The 24,185-nt window shown below is 46.5% G+C and overlaps 1 long non-coding RNA gene and 1 pseudogene across 1 annotated transcript in view; one reads left to right on the plus strand and one right to left on the minus strand.

The window, feature by feature from the left end:
• LOC138303505 (uncharacterized) overlaps positions 1-24,185 on the plus strand; it is a 1,082,407-nt gene that overhangs the window by 564,748 nt on the left and 493,474 nt on the right. The gene's annotated exons all lie outside the window — the stretch shown is intronic.
• Positions 973-24,185, minus strand: part of LOC138247344 (zinc finger protein 585A pseudogene) — a 55,744-nt pseudogene continuing 32,531 nt past the window's right edge.

Consider the following 24,185-nt stretch of genomic DNA (forward strand, 5'->3'; position numbering starts at 1 on the left):
TTCGATTTTGATTTAGCGGCACACGTTATCACTATTACAATGGATTACCTTAAGAGGTTTTTCTTGTAAGGTGATCTTTATACATTTAGATCTGACCACTGTGGATCGATTATGCTCAGAAATGCACCAGTATCTCCGAATGTCTGTGATAGTATGAACGTCCAATACTTCCACAAATTGACAAAGGTTTTCATAATGCTGCATAAAGCCCATCTTCATTTTTGTCCTGAAAAGGTTGACAGATATGTACTACGGGTTTGCCCAACACTAGTGCTGAGAAATCTTCAGTAGTACATCCCAAATACGGGATGGAAGAGGGCTGAATTCGGTATGGTTAGCTTTGTAAATGTGTGACCTCCCACAAATGTAAATGTTTGCAGGCATTCATGAACCGAAAACTGACCCTTCCACCCCTAGAAATGATCAGACATTTACTGAAGCTTAGGACCTGTATCAGTCCCTTGCAAGGGGAAGGAGAATGGATCACCCCAAGATTTGCTGGGGTGGAAGTGATGTCTCCATGTTGAAAAATGTTTTCCAGTTTTAAAGTGCGTGACCAGAGGACAAGTTGAGAGGTGTGCCCCAGTGAAGAGTCCAGTAGCATCAAGGCTGGAATCGCACACCAGAAAGGATGCTCAACTATGACCCACCCCTCCTTTAGCTACTTACCAGATATAACTAAACTAGCCTGTTTTTTTGCAGAGACAGGATGCCTATGTGGGAGCCACTGAGGTTACCTCATAGTTGAACAAACACCATATAGTTTAATAACCTTGCTCTATATTACAGCAACCGTGATATAAAAAGTGTAGATTTATTTAGTATTCACGCCCACATGTATGTTTAACTTTGATCAAACAGTACACACATGTTCAAATATATTAAATATCCCAGTGAATAGTATGTGACAAAATGGGTTTCCCCGTTTGAACACTTATTTTACTTTAAATGTTTAAAAATTAAAAACGCAGGTTCTTCTTATTGGATTTTAGTAGTTTTGGTATCATTTTATTTAATAATATTTACTCATTCTGGATGTGATTTTCATTGCTTGGTGGTTTGAATTAATCACTTTACACATTACCCTACGTTAAGCATGTCTGCTCTGGGACATAACTAGCAGGAGGCTGACCTCAAGTTAATTTACTAACTTTTAAGGTTCACCCAGACAGGGCTTATAATTATTCCTGAGGTATGTAGTCACCCACCCCAATTAATTATTCAATTTCTAACAAACACCTGCTCTAACTTTCAGAGCATTGCCAAGCAGGGTCTCCGTCTATCTTTAAATCTACCTAATTCATTCTGCCTCTCACGCTCATAGGGCAGTAAAGTTCTCAGGACTCTGCAGATCTTGCTGTCTCGGAATCAGTGGACAATCTTTTGGGTTTTTAGCAACCAAACACTGGTAAGGACTTCCACCAAACATTTGAATGAAGAACTTTGAAAGTATATTCTGGAAAAAGTGAAAACGTGGATATTCAATCTCGATTAACCTGCCTGCCTTGACTTCTTGACTAGCGCCAGGAAGCCCTGTGTGGGTGGCTGTTCCGCTACACCAATTTATTATTCATTTATCTACTTTAAGTATTGGCCCATCATCATTTATTGGTTTCGTTCTTTGTTTTGGCTGGTGTGAGCCCTGAAGTTATCTAACTTACAATTAATTTGGCTATACCTCATTGATTTCTGAGATCTCACTGAACCCCCATTAATGAGGTTAAGGGCTTCATTAATATTCTAAATGAGAGCCATTGTTGCTTTTACGGTTTAGATTATTGGTAACGGCTCCTCAGCAGAACACAGACAAGAGTCCATTTTTAACAACTGTATCGTTGGCATGTGCATAAGTCTGTTCCTGAATCAAATGGGTCGAGGGTTGGGTTGGGTAATACTGTTTTGTTCTTTTACATATTCTATGACGGTTTTGCCTACATTCAGAATAACAAATAACTTCTTTGATAAACTACTACTTGCCTGGATAAGTTTCTGTAAAATAAGCTGGACAGACAACTTCCATACCCTTTAACCCTCCTTTTCCATTAAAGACATTGGGCCAGATTTATAATCTGGAGGACGCCCCATTTCTCTGCCAGGATCACTGAGTAAATTACTCTGCTGCCTTCAGAGATTTAACATCCGCCAGATTTGGAAATGACGGACAAGCAGACCGTCATTTCTTAAAGCGCTGGCAGTGACCACCATCACGGGGAACCCTGTCAATGCTTTTTTCTTAGTTTGGCAAGGAGCTCCGTCAACATGATGGAGACCTGCACCAAACTGTATTCTTTTCAAAACGAAAGTGCTCCCCTCCCCATGGAAGTGATCTTTCATGGAGAGTGGAGTACCAAGTAGTTGTCACTGTCCAGTAAAGCCGACCTCTAATCCAGCCCATCTAAATCAGGTGAGTGGAATTACAGGTCTGCCTCTGAAGGTTCTTACTGCGCTGGGCAGCCGGAGGGGTTTAATCATGGCAGAGATGGAGTAGTCTCCAACATGATTAAACCAAAGGTCTGCCCGCGTCTACATTGGAAGGGCAGACCATATTATTGGCAGTGAGGATACTCTGTTGCCGTCCTTACCGCCAATAACTAAATCAGTCCTCTAGTCAATTGTCTTCTGATATTTCTAACTTTGACTACTGATTCCCCAAAGCTCTCACCTTCAGCATTTACCTTAGCCAATCAGCAGCAGGCATGTCATTAAATCTTGTCAACAACTGACCCAAGTATAGGGCCAAGGATTGTAGCCAGAATATTATTATTGATATAGCATAATAGTGATGTGTCCTTAGCTAACCACTGAGGCTGTTCACGTGTCTTATGATGGTAAGTAGGACTTCTCATCTCCCTTACCCTTTTTCCCACTCTGACTGCGCTGATAAAGTCATACTGCACGCTGGTCAATATCACCATGTAATATCTTAATGAATCATTTCCCACATTCACTGCGTTAATTAGTTTTCTCACCCATATAAGTTCTGTAGTGGATGGTAAAAGGTCGGATTTTTCCTAAAACCAGTTCCATATTCAGCTCATTGTTAAGGTTTCATGTCTGTATGTGTTTGCTGGTGTTTAGAGACACTTCCTTCCTCCTTGAAGCGACCCCCACATTCTGTGCATTGCTAAGGTTGCTTCTCTCTGTCCCATATTCTGTACAGCATGACTTCTTTTTAGACTAACCTCTGTGCTACGTTCTGAGCATTGATAATGTTTCTCACTGATGTACTCTTTGGAGAATATTATGTCTTTTCACACACAGTGAAGCATGTCACATTCTGAGTACTCAATGTGTTGGGAGGGTTTCTACCTTGTATGGGTTTTACTGTGTATAGTAAGACTTCCTTTCTGAATAAACCTTTTTCCACATTCTGAGCACTGATAAGGTTTATTACCAGTGTGTGTCCTCTGGTGCGTGGTAAGATTCCCTCTTCCAGTGAAGCATTTGTCACATTCTGTACATTTATAAGGTTTCTCTCCTGTATGTGTTCTCAGGTGTTTAGTACAATTTCCTTTACAACTGAAACGTTTACCACACTCAGTGCACTGATAAGGTTTCTCGCCTGTATGTATTCTCTGGTGTAGGGTATAACTGCCTTTCTGACTAAACCTTTTCCCACATTTGGTGCACTGATAAGGTGTCTCGCCTGTGTGTGTTCTCTGGTGAAGAGTGAGATGTCCTTTCTCATTGAACTTTTTCCCACATTTGGTACATTGATAAGGTTTTTCCCCTGTATGTCCCCTTGTGTGACGATGAAGAGCTCCTTTCTGATTGAACCTTTTTCCACATTCTGAGCATTGGTAAGGTTTCTCACCTGTGTGTATTCTCTCGTGCTTAGTAAGACTTCCTTTATCATTGAACCTTTTCCCACATTCACTACAATCATAAGGTTTCTCACCTGTGTGCATTCTCTGGTGAATAGAAAGATGTGAACTGTTACTGAATCTTTTCCCACATTCACCGCATTGGTAAGGTTTCTCACCGGTATGGGTTCTATAGTGGATATATCTAGCTCCTGAGTGTCTGAATCCTACACCACATTCACTGCATTGATACGGTTTCTCACCTGTATGTTGTCTCTGATGTCTAATAAGACTTTCTTTGTGACTAAACTTCTTCCCACATTCTGTGCAATGATAAGGTTTCTCACCGGTGTGTGTTCTCTTGTGATCAACAAGAGATGATTTCTTACTGAATTTTTTACCACATTCAGTGCAGTGATATGGTTTCTCTCCTGTATGTACTCTATGGTGTTTGGAGAGATTTCCTTTCCAGGTGAAGCTACTCACACATTCAGAGCACTGATAAGGTTTCTCACTAGTGTGTATCTTCTGATGTACAGTAAGATTTTGTTTTATACTGTACCTTTTCCCGCATTCTGAGCATTGATAAGGTTTCTCACCTGTGTGTATCCTCTGGTGCATAGTAAGACTTCCTTTCATAGTAAAGCTAGTCCCACATTCTGAGCACTGATAAGGTTTCTCACCTGTATGGAGTCTGTGGTGGATAGTTAGACTTAGCTTCTGTTTGAAACTTTTCTCACATTCTGAGCAATGATAAGGTTTCTCGTTGGTGTTTGCTCTCTGTTGCTCAGCTAGCTTTCCCATTTCCTTCAAGCACTTGTCACATTCTGTACTTTTACAAGATTTTTTGTTACATAACAAGAATTTGTTTTATACTGAAGCTAGTCCCTTATACAGAGCACTTGTCACATTCTGTACTTTTACAAGATTTTTTGTTTGTTACATAACAAGAATTTGTTTTATACTGAAGCTAGTCCCTTATACAGAGCACTGACAATATTCATCATCAATAAGTTTTTGTTGACACCCTGATATATTTTCACGAACATTCATATTATTTTCACACAAAATAGATTATTTTTCCTGCGTAATAGCAGCTTTTCCAACAATCAGTTCACTGATGTTATTTTGCATGTCAATTTAAAAACACTTTTCAATTACACTTTTCTTGGATTTGTATGCATTCATGAAATGTCACTCATTATGTTTCTTCATCTCGAATAATCTTTATGACCCATTCTTTTACGATTTGCTACAGACTGTCTTTGTGTGCCTGACCTGCAAAATGTATTATTTTGATTGTGAGCCACAGAGAATTGACAATGTCATTTTTCCCATCACTTAAAGTAGCCACAGTGTTAGTGTTCCATGGAATTAAACATAATTTCAGTTGTTGATGTGCAGCTCACACTTCAATCACCTATTAAAGTAAATAGAGAATTGCGTTATTAGTTTTTTCATGTTAGCACACCATTGTGTGCACAATACAGACAATTTCTCAGTGGAAATAGTGCTGGATCAGTTATTTCCTGCTACAAATCTTATGGCTTACAATGAATATGTTTGCGGGAAGACTGCATAGAGGGGAAATAGAAAGGTTAATGTTTGGTACAGTGATTGCGCTCCCACAGAGAACCATCATTTAAATGCACACCTCAGTGAGTGGAATGTTTGGACTGGTGAGGAATTACACTATTGAGCTTCTAACCAAAAGCAGTACCAAGCTAATTCTAGTTCAATTACCTCCTTTGTCTTTTATAGTAATTTTAGATTCACATCTACTGGTGTACACATGTGCACTAGTAATTGTGAATCTGTGGTATTTTGTCAAAACTTACAGTCTCATGCAGAACTTAGAGAACGCCAAATAGGTATATTGCGGGGGAGACGCCTTAACGGATGGGTGACTACAGGGTCTGCCCACCTCTAAGTATTTATGACGCTATGGGCCCCATTTAACATATATTCACAGGCCACTACCCTGTACTGAATCGTAACGGAGACTGTAAGTTGCAAAAAAATTGCACAGATTCACAATTAGTAGTGTGCATGTGTACACCAGTATATGAGAGGCACATGGTATTAGGGATCACCAGGTACTGAAGAAAGCAATTTGACCCTTGGGGCAGCAGAGAGCATAGCTGAAAAATTTAGACCATAGATGTGGGAGACCACAAGAGCCTTGTTCCACATCAAATTTAGTTTTTAACCGTACCTATGGTTCCAATACCAAATATTGCCTCTAGTGGTGGGAGACCTAGAGGTAATTTTAATTATCCTGGTCCCTGACAAAACATCAACAACCCACTCTGCTGTAAATCAGATGTTGAAGTACTCCCAGATCTACTAGGCATCTCGTGGGAACCCTATGATGAAGTATGCCACTAACTAGAGTTAGTGGGTGGGGAAGGGGGGGGGGGGGGTAAAACCTAAATAGGAGTCCCCATTCATCTGATCAAGGGGCCTTGCAGGAATAAGGTAGTAGGCTCTCTCTTAGTGACAGTAAATCTTTAAGGCTCAAGGGACTCCCACTGCATATTTTAAAATGAACCAATACACATCATGATTGGAACAGCATAAAGCAATTAGCTAACACTGCCCATGGGTGTCAAAAGACCTGTGATAACCCCATCATGATCACTTAAAGCACACACATGCAGTGTTGCCTCTGCACCTCATAAAATATTAATTTTGAAGAAGGGATTGACATGGAAAATGCAGACATGACTTACGCTTCAATAAGAATGGACTCTCATGGCAGCTTAGGACATTTGTCATCTGCGACTCTCTTGCACTCAATATAGGCCAGGCATCTGTTCAGTTTCAAAGTTTATTTCTGAAAATTACATTATTTCCAAAAGGCAAACATATTAAAATTACCAGTTATAAATCTTATGTCATCAAATGTAAAAAAGGAAAGAAGTTAAAATACAATCATGCTATAGGGGCTAACAATATATTAAACACACAAAGTCCACTCGCAACAAGTACATCCTTTATTGAAGACAGTCTCTGTAAATTCAGAGTGCTTCCTTCCTGATAACTGTTCCATACTCACGAACATTGGCCTAAGTCAAAGATTTCCTATCTTGCATGTGAACACAATACTTTCATATTCAATAACATGGTAATTTAGAAAGAGTTTTCAACTTCTCTGCCCCAACCACTTCTAAAATTTACTAATGGACTATGGGCCTGATCACAACCTTGGCAGATGGTATACTCCATCACAAACATGACGGATATCCTGCCCACCATATTACAATTTCCATTCTATCCTATAGAACTTGAAAAACAGCGGGCGGGATATCCATCACATTTGTGGTGGAGTATCCCATCCGCTAAGGTTGTAATGAGGCCCTATTTATAGTCTCACTATGTATAGCCTGAATTGCAAAAGCTATTTTCCAGTTTAGGAACATAAATTAAGATCTAATTAAGGCTCACAATCAGGGCCGACTTAAAGTTGAAATTTGAAAGAAAGACCAGGTATATATGAAAAGACTGTATTGTCAGACTCACAGTTACATTTTGCCAACATCTAGAATACCTAAAATAGCAAAAGAAGGAGTTTTAACGGAGTCAGGTAACATCTCATTCACTCTAAGTTCAAGAAATGTCGAACCATGGGATGGAGTACGAGTTCCCACAATACTTCATTCACTTACAGTTTGTTGAAAAACTAATGCAGCCCCACTGGTCCATATTCTTTATTTAAAAACACCAGAGGCATCAGGCGACCACTCGATCCACACTGACTAAAACCAACACATTTGTAAAAAGCATTTGCAATGCAATTCCTAACTGGACTTTTCTCGCCACATGAATTGAAAATAAAAAGTGAAATAGTTGACATAAGCAACTGATTTAAAGCGCCACGGCCGCCATGAGCGTGAAGGAGAGACACAAAAATAAAAAGAAATTTGCTTGCAATAAAACATGTCGGCAATCATGCAATTATCCATGTAGGGGCAGTCTGCAAGGCAGTAACAAAACCACCCGAAGGAGAGAAAAACATAAACCATTTACCAATGATAACAAAGGATTTTTGAAAGGCAAGCGCACGAACAAGTGAAAGTGATAGGCGTGAGCTGAGCGTGGTTAAAGGCCCACATTGCTTACAAAGGGTCAAAGCCCTTGTGCGCTCAACTTAAAAAGACCACACAGGTCGATTTTAGCAAAGTGGATATCTTATGCAAAAAAGTACATAGGTGGGTGAGTCAGGGCACTTATGCTTCTTCATGTGCAGCCCCACAATGTTAGTGAGCCACCCTCGGACACAGACAACTCGTCACTACCCCAACACACTCCGATGGCCACACTCTGGACCCTGTCTTCTCTGCTAGCCCCCACGTCACCTTCAGCCACACCATCGAACTCCGATGGACCGACCACCGCTGCATCCACTTCACCTTCCAGAAGCCCACCATGCTCCACCGCACCCAACAGATCCCCCGCCGCAACTGGAGCAAAATCAGCCAAGACCAGCTGAACACCAGCCTCGCCTGAAAACCACCCACCGAACCCACAAATCCCGACGTCGCAGCCTGCAACCTCTGGCGCTGGATTGCCGACTGCGCCAACACTCTCGCGCGGCTCAATAAACCTTCCAACAGAGGTGCCAACAAGGGAGCCACCTGGTTCACCTCAGACCTTCGAGCCTCCAAGCAAACCTGCCGGAAGGTGGAGAGAAAGTGGCTCTTCAAACAGACACCGGACAACGATGCCGCCTTCAAGAATGCTATCCGCAATCACCATCAGATCTGCCAAGAAAACCGCCTTCAAAGACCGCCTGGACAACAATGCACACAACAGCAAGGAGCTCTTCAGCATTGTAAATAAACTACCAACCACAGCTCCAGCACAAACGACATCCCACCTTCACAAGACCTGTGCAACTTCCTCACTGCCTTCTTCCACCACAAGATCACAGAAATCCATGACAGCTTCAACAGCCAGACCACCCCGCCAATCACCGACTCCTCAGACTCTCCACCCACCTTCAACTACGACCCTCTGCTCGTCTGGGCCAACTTGAACAAAGACGACACAATCAAAACCATGGGCACCATCCACTCTGGATCTCCGTCAGACCCATGCCCGCACCACATCTTTAACAAAGCAAGCGCCACCATCGCACCCCACCTCCGCAAAGTCATCAACATCTCCTTTGAGACCGCGACCTACCCCGAGAGCTGGAAGAATGCTGAGATCAAACCCCTACTCAAGAAACCCATGGCGGACCCGAGAGACCTCAGGAACTTCCGTCCCATCTCCCTGCTTCCATTCCCGGCCAAGGTCATCAAGATCGTGAACAGACAACTGACCCACTACCTCGAAGAAAACAACATCCTGGACCCATCACAGTCAGGGTTCCGTAGCAACCACAGTACCAAAACCGCCCTCATTGCCACCACCAACGACATCAGGGCCCTGCTTGACAAAGGCGAAACCGTGGCCCTCATCCTCCTGGACCTCTCAGCCACCTTCGACACAGTCTGGCACCGCATCCTACGCACACGCCTCCACAACGCAGAGATCCAGGACAAAGCTCTAGAGTGGACCACCTCCTTCCTCTACGGCAGAATACAGAGCGTCCGCCACCCTCTTTCCCCTACGAAGCCTCCAAGATCATCTGCTGCGTTCCCCAAGGTTCGTCCCTCAGCCCTACACTTTTCAATGTCTACATGGCCCCGCTCGCCCACGTTGCCCGGCTACACAACCTTAACATCATCTCCTACGCCGACGACACCCAACTGATCCTCCCCCTCACCACCAAATCCAACCTCCACAAAGGAATGAAGGCTGTCGCCCAATGGATGAGGAACAGCAAACTGAAACTGAACTCCGATAAGATGGAGGTCCTCATCCTCGGCGCCAACCCCTCAGCCTGGGACGACTCCTGCTGGCCAACCGCTCTGGGAGCAGCCCCAAAACCTACCAACCATGCACGCAACCTGGGCATCATCTTCGACTCAACACTCTCCATGACCAAGCAAGTCAGCTCCGTCTCCTCATCCTGCTTCAACACCCTCTGCATGCTCCACAAGATCTACAGATGACTCCCCACAGATACAAGAAGAACAGTCACCCAAGCCCTTGTCAGCAGCAAACTTGACTACGGAAACGCACTCTACGCAGGAGCCCCGGCCAAACTCCTCAAACGACTGCAACGCATACAAAACGCCTCCGGACGCCTGATCCTCGATCTCCCCCGCCACAGCCACATCCCTCCCCTTCTGAGAGACCTACACTGGCTCCCCGTCAACAAACGGATAACCTTCAAGCTCCTCACAGACGCACACAAGGTGCTCCACAACACCGGTGCAGCCTACCTCAACAGACGACTCACCTTCTACACTTGGTCCCGCCAACTCCGCTCAGCTGACCTCGCCCTCGCCCCCGTATCCGAAGAGCAAGTTCCTAGAGGCAGATCCTTCTCCCACCTCGCCACCAAGACCTGGAACACCCTTCCCTTGCCCCTATGACAGACCGAAGACCTGCTGACTTTAAGGAAGCGGCTCAAAACCTGACTAATTGAGCAGTAGCAGCCCCCCCCCTACAGCGCCTTGAGACCCTCACGGGTGGTAGTGCGCGCTACAAATACACTGATTGATTGAGAATTTTACTCTAAATATCCCCTGAGGCCTCACACCCACTTCTTGATAAGGCATCTGCTGGGTTGGAAAGAACCTCAAAGTTTTCAGTTATCTGCAACTTTCTGGACTCCTGAGAGAGGTGCTGGATCCCCAAACAATCTCTTTCTCTAGCTCCAGCTTTTGGTTACTGAGTTTGACCGATCTCTGAGGCATCTTATGCCTGCTAGTAAAGTTTTGCATTTTGACTCGTCTGACCCCAGATGTTTATTTTTACAATGCATTTCACAGGCTGTGAGCGGTCAGTGCTGGGCCTGCTCTGAGCTTTATGCAAGATGTTCTCTGCATGGAATCACACAAGGAGTGTGAGCATCAGAGACACCCCCGTTGGCTTGCACACACGTCACCATCATCACCTTGACGCCAATAACAAAGATATGGAATAGGACTGGGGCACGAGGCCCCTTTGTTATCACTTTCACTTCCCACCCAGAGCAGTGCAGCTGTGTTACCTGAGGGAGGAGCCCCAGCGAGGGCCTCCTCTGCCCCTCACTCCCACCGGGGGTATGTGTGTGGCCTAGTGTAGCGCCTCTCGGCCCGGTGCGGTGTGTCACAGCGCTTTACAGCGCAGACACCGAGCACAGAGCCCTGGGTCTCCAGGGAGAGAGGAGGAGGGGTGATATCACCCAGGGCACCGTCGTGCACAGTGACAGGACACTCTGGGGCTCAGTCTGACCCTCTGAGGTCTCAGGAAACCTCCAGCGCTCCCACCTCCTCCCTGGGGCAGGACAGGACTGAGGCTGGGCCGAGACACTGCGCGTGCCCAGAAGACGAGACACTAACCACACGACTGACCTGAGCGCGGGCTGCGCTGCCTAAGACACGTGTTGTGCACACTCAGAAGATGAGACACTAACCACCGGAAGGCGTGAGCGCGGGCTGCGCCGCCTAAGACACGTGTTGTGCACACTCAGAAGATGAGACACTAACCACCGGAAGGCCTGAGCGCGGGCTGCGCCGCCTAAGACACGTACTGCGCACGTTCAGAAGACGAGACACTCATCACTGTAAGCACGGCATGTGCTGCCTTAGACACGTACTGAGCATGCTCAGAAGGTGAGGTACTATTCACGGGGCCTAGGACGCTATGCTTAAGACCGATACTGCACATGTCGAGGAAATGAGCTACTCATCGATAGAAGGCAAAGGACTGCGCATGTAAATAGACGTACTGCGCATGCTCACAAGAGGAGTCACTGGGGACCCGATTCAGCGCTGCATACAAAGGTACTGCGCATGCCTACTAAATACTAGTCACCGGGAGCCTGGTGAAATAGATACAGCGCGCACACTCAGAAGATGAGCCACTCACCCCACACCCATCCATCACAGGCGTCACCAGTCACGTGACCCTGCAAATGCCGGCGCACGTGCCCTGGGCCAGTTCTAGTACCGATAATGCTGTGTCTGTGTTATTCATTTTAGTAGCATGAGGGCCCGGGGCCCCAACACTACAATGGCGATGCAGCGGGTCGGCTCCACATGAGGGCCCGGGGCCCCAACACTACAATGGCGATGCAGCGGGTCGGCTCCACATGAGGGCCCGGGGCCCCAACACTACAATGGCGATGCAGCGGGTCGGCTCCACATGAGGGCCCGGGGCCCCAACACTACAATGGCGATGCAGCGGGTCGGCTCCACATGAGGGCCCGGGGCTCCAACACTACAATGGCGATGCAGCGGGTCGGCTCCACATGAGGGCCCGGGGCCCCAACACTACAATGGCGATGCAGCGGGTCGACTCCACCCGAGCGGTGAACACGCGGTACCCGCTCCTACCGCACAGCAAAAGGTGAAACAAGAGGCCCGCCCAAGGGCTGCCATGGGCACACGGGGAACGGAGGATCTGGAGGGGAAGCGATGCCGTGGACATCGAAGCGGCCGAAGTGCCAGTGGGAACAGCCTGTCCTTCCTCGTTCTAAATACCTGCAGTGCCCCATGACCTCGCCCCAACCAGCAAGACACATCTTGTGGAAGAAAAATACACTTACCTACTGAGTACAAAAAACTGTACAAGGAACACGCAGACGAGCACGGCACTCCGCCAACAACGAAGAGGAGCACGGCCCGGGGCCAGTCAGCACCAAGTGTCAAACCGCGCCTGCAACTCCAACCACTGTGGTGGCCTCCAAAACTGAAGCGGCAGCGGCGCCTAGTGGTGGCTCACAAAAGTGCACCAGGAGCGATTTTACAAAAGAGGTGGTCTGATCTGAGTGACCAAATGTAAGACCCCATGCTCTGTGCCCCTTGTTTTTTGCCCCTTTTTGCCACCTCTCTTCCCAGGTGCCCCCAGCGCTTGCGTCTCCTATGCGGCCCATACCCCCCTCCCAGCACTGCATCTCCTGCCTTCCCGCATCATAGCTCACCAACTCCTCCCACCATCCTCTTCTTCTTAATGGCAGCCTCGTGCAGGGGGCGCGCCAAAGATGCGCCAAAGGCAAGCCGTCTGTGCCCTTTCACAGCTGGACTGCACTCAGTGCCAGGCTCTCCGATGAGCCATTCCCTGGCCACCTCCAATACGACGCAAAGACCATCTCAGCACCTGCTGCACTGCATCTCCTAAGGACACCTACGGACCATTCTCCTGCTGAAATTTCAACCACAGCTTCAGCCACAACAAACAACCATAGCACCCAAATCTGAATCCACTGACGCCCGCCACAAACTCATTAACTGCCTCCTTCTGAACACACGCTCCCTCCATGAGCACACTTCCGAGCTTTGGAACCTGATCAACTCCGCCCGTCCAGACATCGCATTCCTAACCAAGTCCTGGACCAACCCTACCTCCAGACCAGACATCACCATCGCAATCCCGGATGGCTACAACATCATACGGAAGTACCAGCCCTCCTGACCGGGGCGGAGGACTGGCCATCGTATACAAGGTCCCGACTCCGCATCACGGTTAACACGGAGGAACACTGCTCCACAATGGAACACCTACATTTCCTGATCCACGCCACTCACAACTCCTCCTTCCGCAGCACACCGATCTACAGACTGTCTTGCCCCTGCCCGGCCTTCATCTATGCCATTGTACACATTGCTGCCCCCCACGTCCTTGCGTTCACCGACTACCTCCTCCTGGACGACCTGAATTTCCACCTCGAGGACCACAAAAATCAAAACACTACATCCATACTTGACAACCTCGCCAACCTCAGACAACAGTTCGCCATGACCAAGCATGCTGCAGGACACACAATCAACCCAGTTTTCACTGCAAGCAACAGGATCACCGTCAAGAATACCTCCATCTCGGACTGGACCAACCAACACTTCCTACACTTTGCCATCACCGCACCCAACCTCGCGTCCCCAAGGCCCCCCACAGGAAATGGAATGAGATCACCGACGAGCAACTCACCACCACCCTTGCCAAATCACCTCCGCCCCCCTCCCCACTGACGACACCAAACCCCCCAGCACGAAACCTCAACTCCTGGATCACAAATGTGCCAACTCCTTAGCCCCCCTCTGAACGACTTCAGTCAAGCACATCCCAAAGAAAGCCAGCTTGTTCGCCACCGAGCTCCAAGAATCCAAACACACCTGCAGGCCCCTAGAGTAGAAATGGAGAAACAGCAAAATCACCGAAGACCTCGCCTCCTCCAGGACCGCCACCACCACCCATCACCAACGCATCAAGAACACAAAGAAAGCATCAACTCCTCCTCGCACAACGCCAGAACACAAAGAACGCATCAACTCCTCCTCGCACAACGCCAGAGAACTCGTCACGGTAATCAACGAGTTCACCAGTCCACCATCCAAAGCCACCAACACCCCCCGTCGAAAGACCTCTGCGACAAACTGGCCATTTTTTTCCGTTGTGAGATAAAAGACATCTACAACAGCTTTCTCCCGCGGAACCCGTCCAGCACCAGCACCTGCAATCGACCTAGCCCCTGCAATCGACCTAGCCCCCAGAGCCCACCCAAATCATCCACTCCTGGTCCACTCTCACCACAGACGAGACTGAAATCATCATGAACAGCATTCACTCCGGAGCTCCCACGGACCCCTGCCCCCACCACATCTACAACAGAGCCAGCACCCATCACGTCTGAACTCCACAAGACGATGCACTGCTCTGTCGAAACAGCCTCCTTCCCTGAAGACTGGAAACACGCCAAAGTCCGCCCCCTCTTGAAGAAACCCACAGCCAACCCATCTGAGCTGAAGAATTTCCATCCCATCTCGCTGCTACCTTAGCCGGCCAAAGTCCTAGGAAAAGCCATAAACACACAGCTGCGACAATTCATAGAGGACAACAACTCACTAGATACCTCTCAGTCTGGCTTCCACAGCACGGAGACAGCTCTTCTTGCAGCCACCGATGACATCCGCACACTCCTCGACTGTGGCCACACGACAGCACTCATACTCCTCAGAAACTGTCCTCCACAGCACTGTATGCACCAGACTCCACGATACAGGAATCCGTGGAAAAGCCCTGCAATGGGTTCACTGTTTCCTCACCGGAAGAACACAGAGAGTCAGGCTCGCACCCTTCATATCTAAACCAACAGAAGTCTGCTGCAGAGTCCTTCAGGGATCCCCCCGGAGCCCAACGCTCTTTAAGATCTACATGGCCCCGCAGTCATCGCCGGAGGACACAGAATGAACATCGTGTCATACACAGATGACACACGACTCATCATACCTCTCACTGAAGACCCAGACAAAGCAAAGACGAACTTTCACACTGGAATGGAAGCCGTCGCCACTTGGATGAGGGAGAGCTGCCTCAAGCTCAACTCAGACATGACCAAGCTCATCATCTTCGGAAACTCCACTTCAGCCTGGGATGACTCCTGGTGGCCCACATCACTCAGCACCCCACCTACTCCGACTGACTACACCTGCAACCTAGGAATCATCCTCGACTCTTCCCTCTCGATGACTCAATAGGTAAACGCAGACACCTCTTCCCGCTGGCACACCTTCCAACAACTGTGCAAAATCTTCAAATGGATCCCTGACGACTGCCACAAGATAGTCACCCACGCCTTAGTCAAAAGCTTGCTCAACTATGGCAACGCACTCTATGCCGGCACCACAGCAAGGAACACCAAAAAACTACAACTCATCCAAAACGCTGCCGCCAGACTCGTCCTGAACATCTCTTACCAGGAACACATCTCCCAAAGCCTGAGGAAACCTCCAATGGCTCCCATTGGAGCAGAGAATCAACTTTAAACTACTCACCCACACATACAAGGCCCTTCACAACATCGGATCTCCTTTTATAACCCTGCCAGACCCCTCCGCTCCTCCCAGCAGACACTGGCCACCATCCCAATGGGTGGATTAATACTATATAAAAATGCAAAAGAAATATGTATTCATGGTTCACTCCAGCTAACCCAAATGGACTGAACTCCTGAAAACAAAGTTATAAATAAAAGAGACCTGGTACATGGAATTGCTGTTGCAGCATATTGATGCTATACTAGGAGCCTTGTGGTTCTAGGCAGACTCTGAACAGGAATTACATGATATGCAGGGGAGGTGTCAGGGTGTGGGTTTGGCAAGTATGACGTAATGAGCAGTATGTGAATGGATGTTGGAGAATAAAAACATGCTCATCTGCAGCTCCTGTGTGTGGAGTATTCTATTTGCATGCTCCAGGGATGGTGAAGACGCTACAACCGGTAGGCAATTACATGCCTGTGGAAGGCAAGATTGTCCCCCTAAGAATTTGCAACAGTGTGTGCCTAGAATTGATGCAAAGTAGTTTGCACCTGGCACACGTGGAGTCCAAGCCCTGCTCCATCCAATGCAAGGCTCCACAAGCAAGCAAAGTCCCTGCAGAGGAATGCATTCAAAACATCGGCCAATACAGCCGGTGAGGTTGTCAGCAGAGGCGCTGGGCTGTGCCCCAAACATAGAGCAATTATTCAGACAAAGCAAGAAAATAACCATAACACCAGCAAGGTACAAGAAAAAGACAGCTTACTCACATTCAGGGGCGGTTGAAGCATACTGCGATGTAGGCCTCTGCACACAGCTGATGCTTGCAGAGGTTGTCGGAGTCACCATGCACAGTGAAATCAGTTGAACAACATGTGCTAATACAATGGTAGCGCAAAATACAATGCCGCCATGTCCTTGAAGCCACCACCGCCGTTCCAACACATACAAGAAACAGAACATTGGTGCCAGGTGGACTACATCGATTGAAACATTCAATGACTTCATAGATGAGCAAGAAGAAGATGATAAAAAAATCACAAATATTTGAAAAATCTTACAGGTGCTAGAGTGGAAGAAGTGCTAAAGAAAGACTCACACTGATGTAACATTGTACCGAAAGGTGAAAGAAGCACTGAAGCCAAATTCAATGCAATGCCGAATGTTGATTATGAAAGATATATCTTCAACAAAGCACAACAACAGACTGGTGAAATAATGGATGACTTTGTTGAAAGATTTGACACACTTGCAAGTTCAGTGACTTTACCAATGAAGAAGCCATGTGCCTTAGAATCGATGGCAGCCTTTCAGATTCTTTTAGAAGGTGCATGTTGACACAGACACTTAGGCCCTCATTATGACATTAGCCGTAAATCCTGCTTACCGCCACGGTGACGGCCGCCAACATACCGCTGCGGTGGTGAATATTTGTTTGCCATATTATGACACACACACACACCAATCTGACAGAATACAGCCACAAACACAAATCCGCCAGCCCAAAGGTCAGTGCTAAAGTGGCGGTTCCAACACCCATACCGTTATGCCAACAGACCAACGCCCACCACATTATGACCCACAAATCATCATGGCAGACATTCAGTGGCGGTAAACCATTGGTGGTACATACCGCCACGCTCAGAATGGACACCCACATACAAAAACAACACTACATTTGCCAATACTAAAAACACACACCTGACACTCATACACCACACCCACCCACAGCACTATAAATCACACAACCACATTACCCACAACCCTTTACAAACAACAATTACTGCCAGGAGATTGACGCGAACAGCACAGAGACAACTAGACACACACCTCACCACATTACTCAACACACTTTCACCAACACACACCACACAACACCCATGTCCCCACAAAGGAACCCCTGTTTCACTGATGAGAAGTTAAGGGTCATGGTGGAGGAAATTGTTAGGGTAGAGCCACAGCTGTTTGGAGCACAGGTACAGCAAATATCCATTGCCAGGAAGATGGAGCTATGGTGGAGAATCGAGAACAGGGTGAACGCCGTGGGACAGCATCCAAGAACAAGGAACGACATCAGGAAGAGGCGGAACGACCCACGGGGAAAGGTACGTTCCATGGCAGCAAGGCACCAGCTCGCCATGCAGAGGACTGGCGGTCGATCCTACCTCCTCCCCCACAGCTCACAGCATGGAAGGAGCAAGTCTTGGCATTACTGCATCCTGAGGGACTCACTGGAGTAGCTGGAGAACTGGACAGTGGTGAGTCAATATTTACTACTTATCACCCCCCATACCTTCATGCCATCTCACCCCCTCACCCTCACTCCCATCAATCCACTCCATCCCACACACAGCACCTAAACATACGACTAACCTCAATGCTTAGCCCTGCATGCCATACCAATGCATGGACAGCCCTCCCAGCCCTGCATGGAAACCAATCATTAAAGCATGCACAGCATAGGGAAACTAACAATCACATAATACATCACCATGCACAAACAAAGGTGGCAGGGCAACAGAAATGATAAGTGGAAGCCAGGGATGTACAATATGTCATAGACATGAAGAATAATACATCCCTTACATCCCCACAGGTGCCCCAGCCAATGTCAGCGGAGAGGAGGTGCCACGAATATCCAGTCCCCCAACAGAAGATGCCCCCAGTGATGACAGTAACGCTGGACTTCAGCATCTGGACCAACAACCTGGCCCATCAGGGACCACTGGACAGTCAATCAACCCAGCCCACTCACAGTCCACCACAGAGCCTCTCCCCTCAGTATCCACCACCACAGCATCCACCCAGCATCCCCACACCTCTGTCCCCAGGACACATCAATCAGCAGTGTGTCCACCACTACAGGGACCCCAGGGCACACCTCATACCCAAGACAATCAGGGACCTGAGGTCAGTGGCAGTGGGCACACGGTTCAGAGGCACAGGCCAACAGGGAAACTGGGAGGACTGCTGAGCACCAGGGGGAAGACAGGCCCAGGGAACCAACTCTCCAGGAGGCACTCACTGAGATCCTAGGAGCAAACCAACATTCCCAGGATACGCTGGGCCAGATCCTGGGCAACTTGCAGGAGAACACGCGGCTGAAAGAGGGACAGTACCAGGGGATCAGGGAGGACTTGAAAGCCATTAACACCACCCTGGTCTCCACTGTAGGGGTGCTGGCAGACATGGCCAACATTATGAGGGAGGCAGTGTCACACCAGCAGGCCCCTGCCACTAGCCAGACTACTGAACAGCCCTCCAACTCTGCTGCCGCTAGTGGACAGTATGCCCCGCCACAGGACCAACAGGCCACCAGCACCGCCCCCCCCCTGCAGAAGGAGAACCACCCCGCTAACATTCCCTATAATCCAGACAGAAGCGAGAGACTATTGCCAAAAAGACTATTGCTAAAAAGCAATCACAGACATGGGGGTCTGCTGACCTCGGCAGGCCACCATCCCTATGATGGTAACAATTCCTAATGGGTCGCAAATTGTGACCTACCTCATTAATATTCAGGAGGTAGGTCGATTTCAACCTCATTAGGAATCGAAGTGAAAAGACTTTCATACATTAGGAATAGTAATTCTCTAATTGTGAATCACAGAGAATCGCAAATGGGAAATCACTTTCCCTAAAATCTGTACACATGGCCTTAAGTGATTTTCCCAGAAATTAGGATGTCGAGTCAGTGCCGGGACTCAAACCTGGTTCCCCAGTTCAAAAGTAGTCAACCCTGGCCTTTAGACCATATCTCCTCCCTAATATTACATGGATAACTGCTATGTTTCCTCTCTATATTTATTTTCACTGGTGTGGCGAAAATAAATATGTGCATGTTAAGTATGTGCATGTATATTTGAAAGAGTAGATGATAGCGAGTTGTTATGGTTCACTGAAATTACCAATGAAAATGCATTTTTTATTTGCTTATAACTTTGTCACCTTTTTATACGGTTCCTACAAATTTATTAGGACTGTGCATCAGAACAATATAGACTTCAAATTACGGGAAATCAGTTCACTTGTATTCATCAGAGAATGTTTGCCTCGTTCCTAGCTAGCTCACAGTGTCTTTTCCGGACCCTTAAACTTACCAGGGTAACAGATGGTATCAGCAACCTCGAACATGACCACTCTTGTATTTTCCAAGGAATCATCGAAAACAGATCTACCCTTTCGTTGGTTTACTTTTGCATGCCCATGGTAACACAAGGTAGATACACATTAGGTTTTAAAACATTTATTAAAACAATTGCATTCTTGCATAAAAAGAGTGAGCTGTAATTATTAGGCAGAAAAAATAAAGCATTGTAACCAGCATTACAAAAATGGTGAAAAAGATAAAAAGTTCAAGCATTATGACGTTACTATGATCACAGTATGATTATACTCCTACCTACACTATCAGTACCCTCTGCCATATCCCTTGGGATAGCCTAATCCCCCCCATACCTGAGTGTGACTGATAAGAAAGCCGGCCTGTGCAGAACATGCTATTGATGTAACAGGATAGAGGTCAGAGTCAGCAGGACTGCATCTCAGTCACAGCGCGTTCTGTAGAGGACAACCTCAGCTCAAGTACTCCTCTGCCCAGTGTGGCTCTGAGCTTGTCTATATAATAAAAGCAGTTCCAATCGCACTGTGCCAAAGGTACAAGGCTGTTGCTAAGGTTAGTCTGGAGATGAAGAGCCGTCTCCGGCCGGAGGATGGTATTGTGCTCCATGTACTCTAGCCTTGGACAGAGTACACACATAACATGATAATAATGCCTGTTAAGAAATTAACAATGTGCATAATTATTTCTCAACACATTCCAATTTTTAACGTGTTAAAAATTACAAGCAGAAAAAATGATGTCAAGCTAAAATGTGGAACTAAAATGGAAATTGGGCACAGGTCTTGTCATGCCTTACAACAACCTTCTGATAAATCTGCAAGAAATTTGGTACATCACTATAAAAACGTCAGGTTTGGCATTCAAATCATTATACATGGTAATAAAATGTTAAAAAGGGGCAGGTCAAAAAAGGTGCACTCCCAATAGTAGCTTTCATTCTTGAAGGAGGTGATCGTCCTTACCCCATCTTGGCTTCACTTCTTGTAGTAATGGTACCTCCGCACACTCAACAATTGTAATAAATAGCATATAACACTGTGCACATCAGCAACTACATTAGAAACACACAAAGCACATTATAACTTACTCTCCCACCATGTTGTCGAACACAGCCTTTCCAAACACTCAACTGGTGACGACGAGCACTGAGCATGGTGAGGACATGAGTTTCTCATAATCTTTTGTGTTTGTGTTTTTAGAACTTTAAATAACCTTTAGCTGTTTTTTTCAGTGACATTTCAGGTTTTTGTATTAATTATTTACTGAATGTATCTATCATGTACCCATTCTACAGTGCTCCTGAACTCTGACGGTGAGTAGCAGGGATTTATTTAGGACCTACCCTGTAGCCAGGCCCTGTGGCCACCAGAATGAGATTTGTATGAGGACATTTGTCCAACCATAGCCGCAATGGTTTTACCTATTTTTAAACAAATATCAAAATTTTCATGAATATCTGCAATTTAAGAGCTCACAATTCTTCATAAAAATCACAAATTTAGCAATATGGTGCTTGTTTCTGAATACAAATTGGTGGTTGTGTCCAGAAAAAATGTGATGTTTCACTTAGATAATTTGTTTCTTATCCTGTTTTTTTTACTCATTTTTTTTTGGGCTATTGGTCTGTAGAATCCCCTGGGGTCAGATACTTTTCACAGTGCTTCTTGGACTCTGTGGAATTTTTGATCAGTACTACAATAGCATTTTGCCCAAAGTCAAAATATTTAGGATGGCAGCCCATCACATCTTGACTATTAAAACTGACAGACAGAAACTGCAATTTTTGGATATTGCACATTTAACCATCAACAGTAATTCAAATATGTTAAACCTTTAAAGCCCATCTAGCGCCTTTTTCAAATGCTATCCTCTCAAATGCTACTGAATAGATTTAGACCATATCTATTAAAGCACTTTCTACTTTCATGGCAAATGTGTTGTAAATCCGTTCACTGGTTTTGGTCATTTAGTTGCAAGAAAAGTATCACTCAGAGCAGAAATTGGAAAAACCCATCTTCCCCACTTCACGTTTTGTCCCCGGCACGGAACTGAATAAAAATTGTCATGCCAGACGTTCGCAGCATAAGATATGCAAATGCCAAATTCTGGTGCGGATCCATCCCATAGGGCTCAAAGGTCTCGTAAAAATCAACAAGAGACCCTCTCAAATCAAAACATGCCTTTTCAACTAAACCTTTACTATGCATTGGCATCTACCACTGTATAATACACACATATATATTCACTCAAACAACAAGCTCAAAGCGAAGTCATGGTTAACTTTAGCTTGTCACTTTAACAATCACAGTAAAAGTACAGTTGTGGTTAGGAATTATAATACAAACTTTCATTCTCATCAGTTATGGTTAGCCCTGCATTCATACTCCGCAGAATAGCAATTCAAACCATAACTAAATGTAATGCCAGGCCCTGCAACCGACCCCACGTGACTGGATAAAACCTACTCCAACCCACCACGGCTCGGCATGGCTTTCTGGGGCCCTTCCCCTCCTTCCTCAATGGTTCTTCTAGAGAGAGTCTAGGAGTGGGCATGGTGATAACAGCTAGTGTCCAAGCCCAGAAAAGACATACTGATTATCGGGTAGGCTTGCAGGTGTGTGGTGTGCGAAGGAAGGACTGATAAGGATTGTTGGAAACGTGTGGTCCCTAAGGAGCACAGAGTCGAATAAGACTCTACGTAGGTCCTCACAGATCTGACACTAAGGAAGAAGGGCGGTGTCACACGCTCCAGGGTGCTATTAATGCATCACTCTTGATTAAGACTTCAGCAGGTAATCAGTCAGTGAGGAGGAATCTGTAGAGACTAATGTCTGTAATATTTTTCTTGCATTTCTTAAGGGAATGTGGCACTGTGTCTGAGCACTGGGGTAGAAATTCTCTTTAGTTTCCTCTAGTGTCTCTAGCTCATTGACTCCCTGGCCAATCCACTCTCCACCGTCTCCTGCACAGAGCTTGGTTCAACATGAGGGGAGCAGGTGACAAGAATTTGATGGGGCATGTCAGATTTGGACCACATTTGAGGGTGCACACAAGATAAGTGTCTTCCTGCACCCCTCCAAGAACAGATGTAAATGGTCCCCATACTCATATCCAGGGAGGAGACCCTGGTAGTCTTCTCAGTGTAGAAGGTTAGCAGTGCCAGGCCTGGCAGGAGAAACCAGACTGATACCAAAGTGCAATAGCAACTTCAGACCCCTGTGCCCAGGTCAGCTGAGGGACTGAACTGGACACTTTGAGCGTGTTTCAGTTTAGTAAAACAGGTAGTGAGGTACAGAGGGGAAACATTCACCCTCCCCCAAGTTACTCGAAGTGCTTCATCAGGGCTAGTGAGAATAGTACACATGGGAGGAGGTGAGCCCCTAGTCTTACTGAGAGAGTGGATGCATGTGACCTTACCGGTTTCTACTCAACGGAGCCCACTACTACTTCCACTTTCTGAGTAGGAAATCCAGAGTTTCTTGCGGGTTTAAGGTCACCCTTACTTTGAGTGCACACCCGAAGAATTCAGAGGGATCTCACAAAATCGATGGGAGCATAAAGATTATACATGTAAACCGGCTGACTGTTCTCCAAACAGGAGTCAGAGATGTTTTGTGGGGCAGATGCGCAAAAGAAAGCTGGCAGAATGCACATGATTAAAATTCAGAGCTCTGCAGCATAAGCTTCCCAAACATAAGGAAAGGAATATCAACGAGAAAAGCATCAACAACCAAGTAAAAGGCTGGACCAGCTGCAACCATTTTGGAAATTGCTGACCAAATGAAAAAAAAGTATCAGAATAAAATTGATACGTAAAGAACAGGAAATAAGTGAATTTGTGGTTCTCGAGTGACTTGCGCTGCATATTGTCACACCAAAGATCAGAGCTAGGGGGGAGCGTTTAGAGGCCAACTTGTATGTCTCCCATCAAAATCACAACAAATATACATGTGGTCTGGGGGTATTATAACCACTCTCACTGCATTATTGTTGTCTCTGTACATTCCTGTCTTCGGGCCAGGAGCCCACACCCACGCTTGGGTTACATGCTTCATTAATAGGGTTTCTCCTCACATCACTTGCAAATAAAGCTTGTGGTGTGGACTACAACCTTCTCTGTGGGAGGGGGAGGAGACTTTCATAGTGTGGCCTGGATGGGTCCCTGCATAAGTTAAGGTGTGGAAGGGTGGTGCAGAGCGCAGATATGAGACAATAAAGTACAACTGCCCCCATGGTGGACAAAGGGGCAGCTTTATTCTGCATCCCACAGGGTAGGATTAAAACCTTCAACCCAATAGTTGAACAGGGCCCAATAAGTTTCTGCCTACTTATAACCCTTTAAGGAAGATGTGAGGCATTCTTGTGGACCATATGTATGGAAAAGCACAAATGCAACATGAGTAC

The sequence above is a fragment of the Pleurodeles waltl genome, chromosome 7 (genome assembly GCF_031143425.1).
Source record: "Pleurodeles waltl isolate 20211129_DDA chromosome 7, aPleWal1.hap1.20221129, whole genome shotgun sequence".
NCBI lineage: Eukaryota > Metazoa > Chordata > Amphibia > Caudata > Salamandridae > Pleurodeles > Pleurodeles waltl.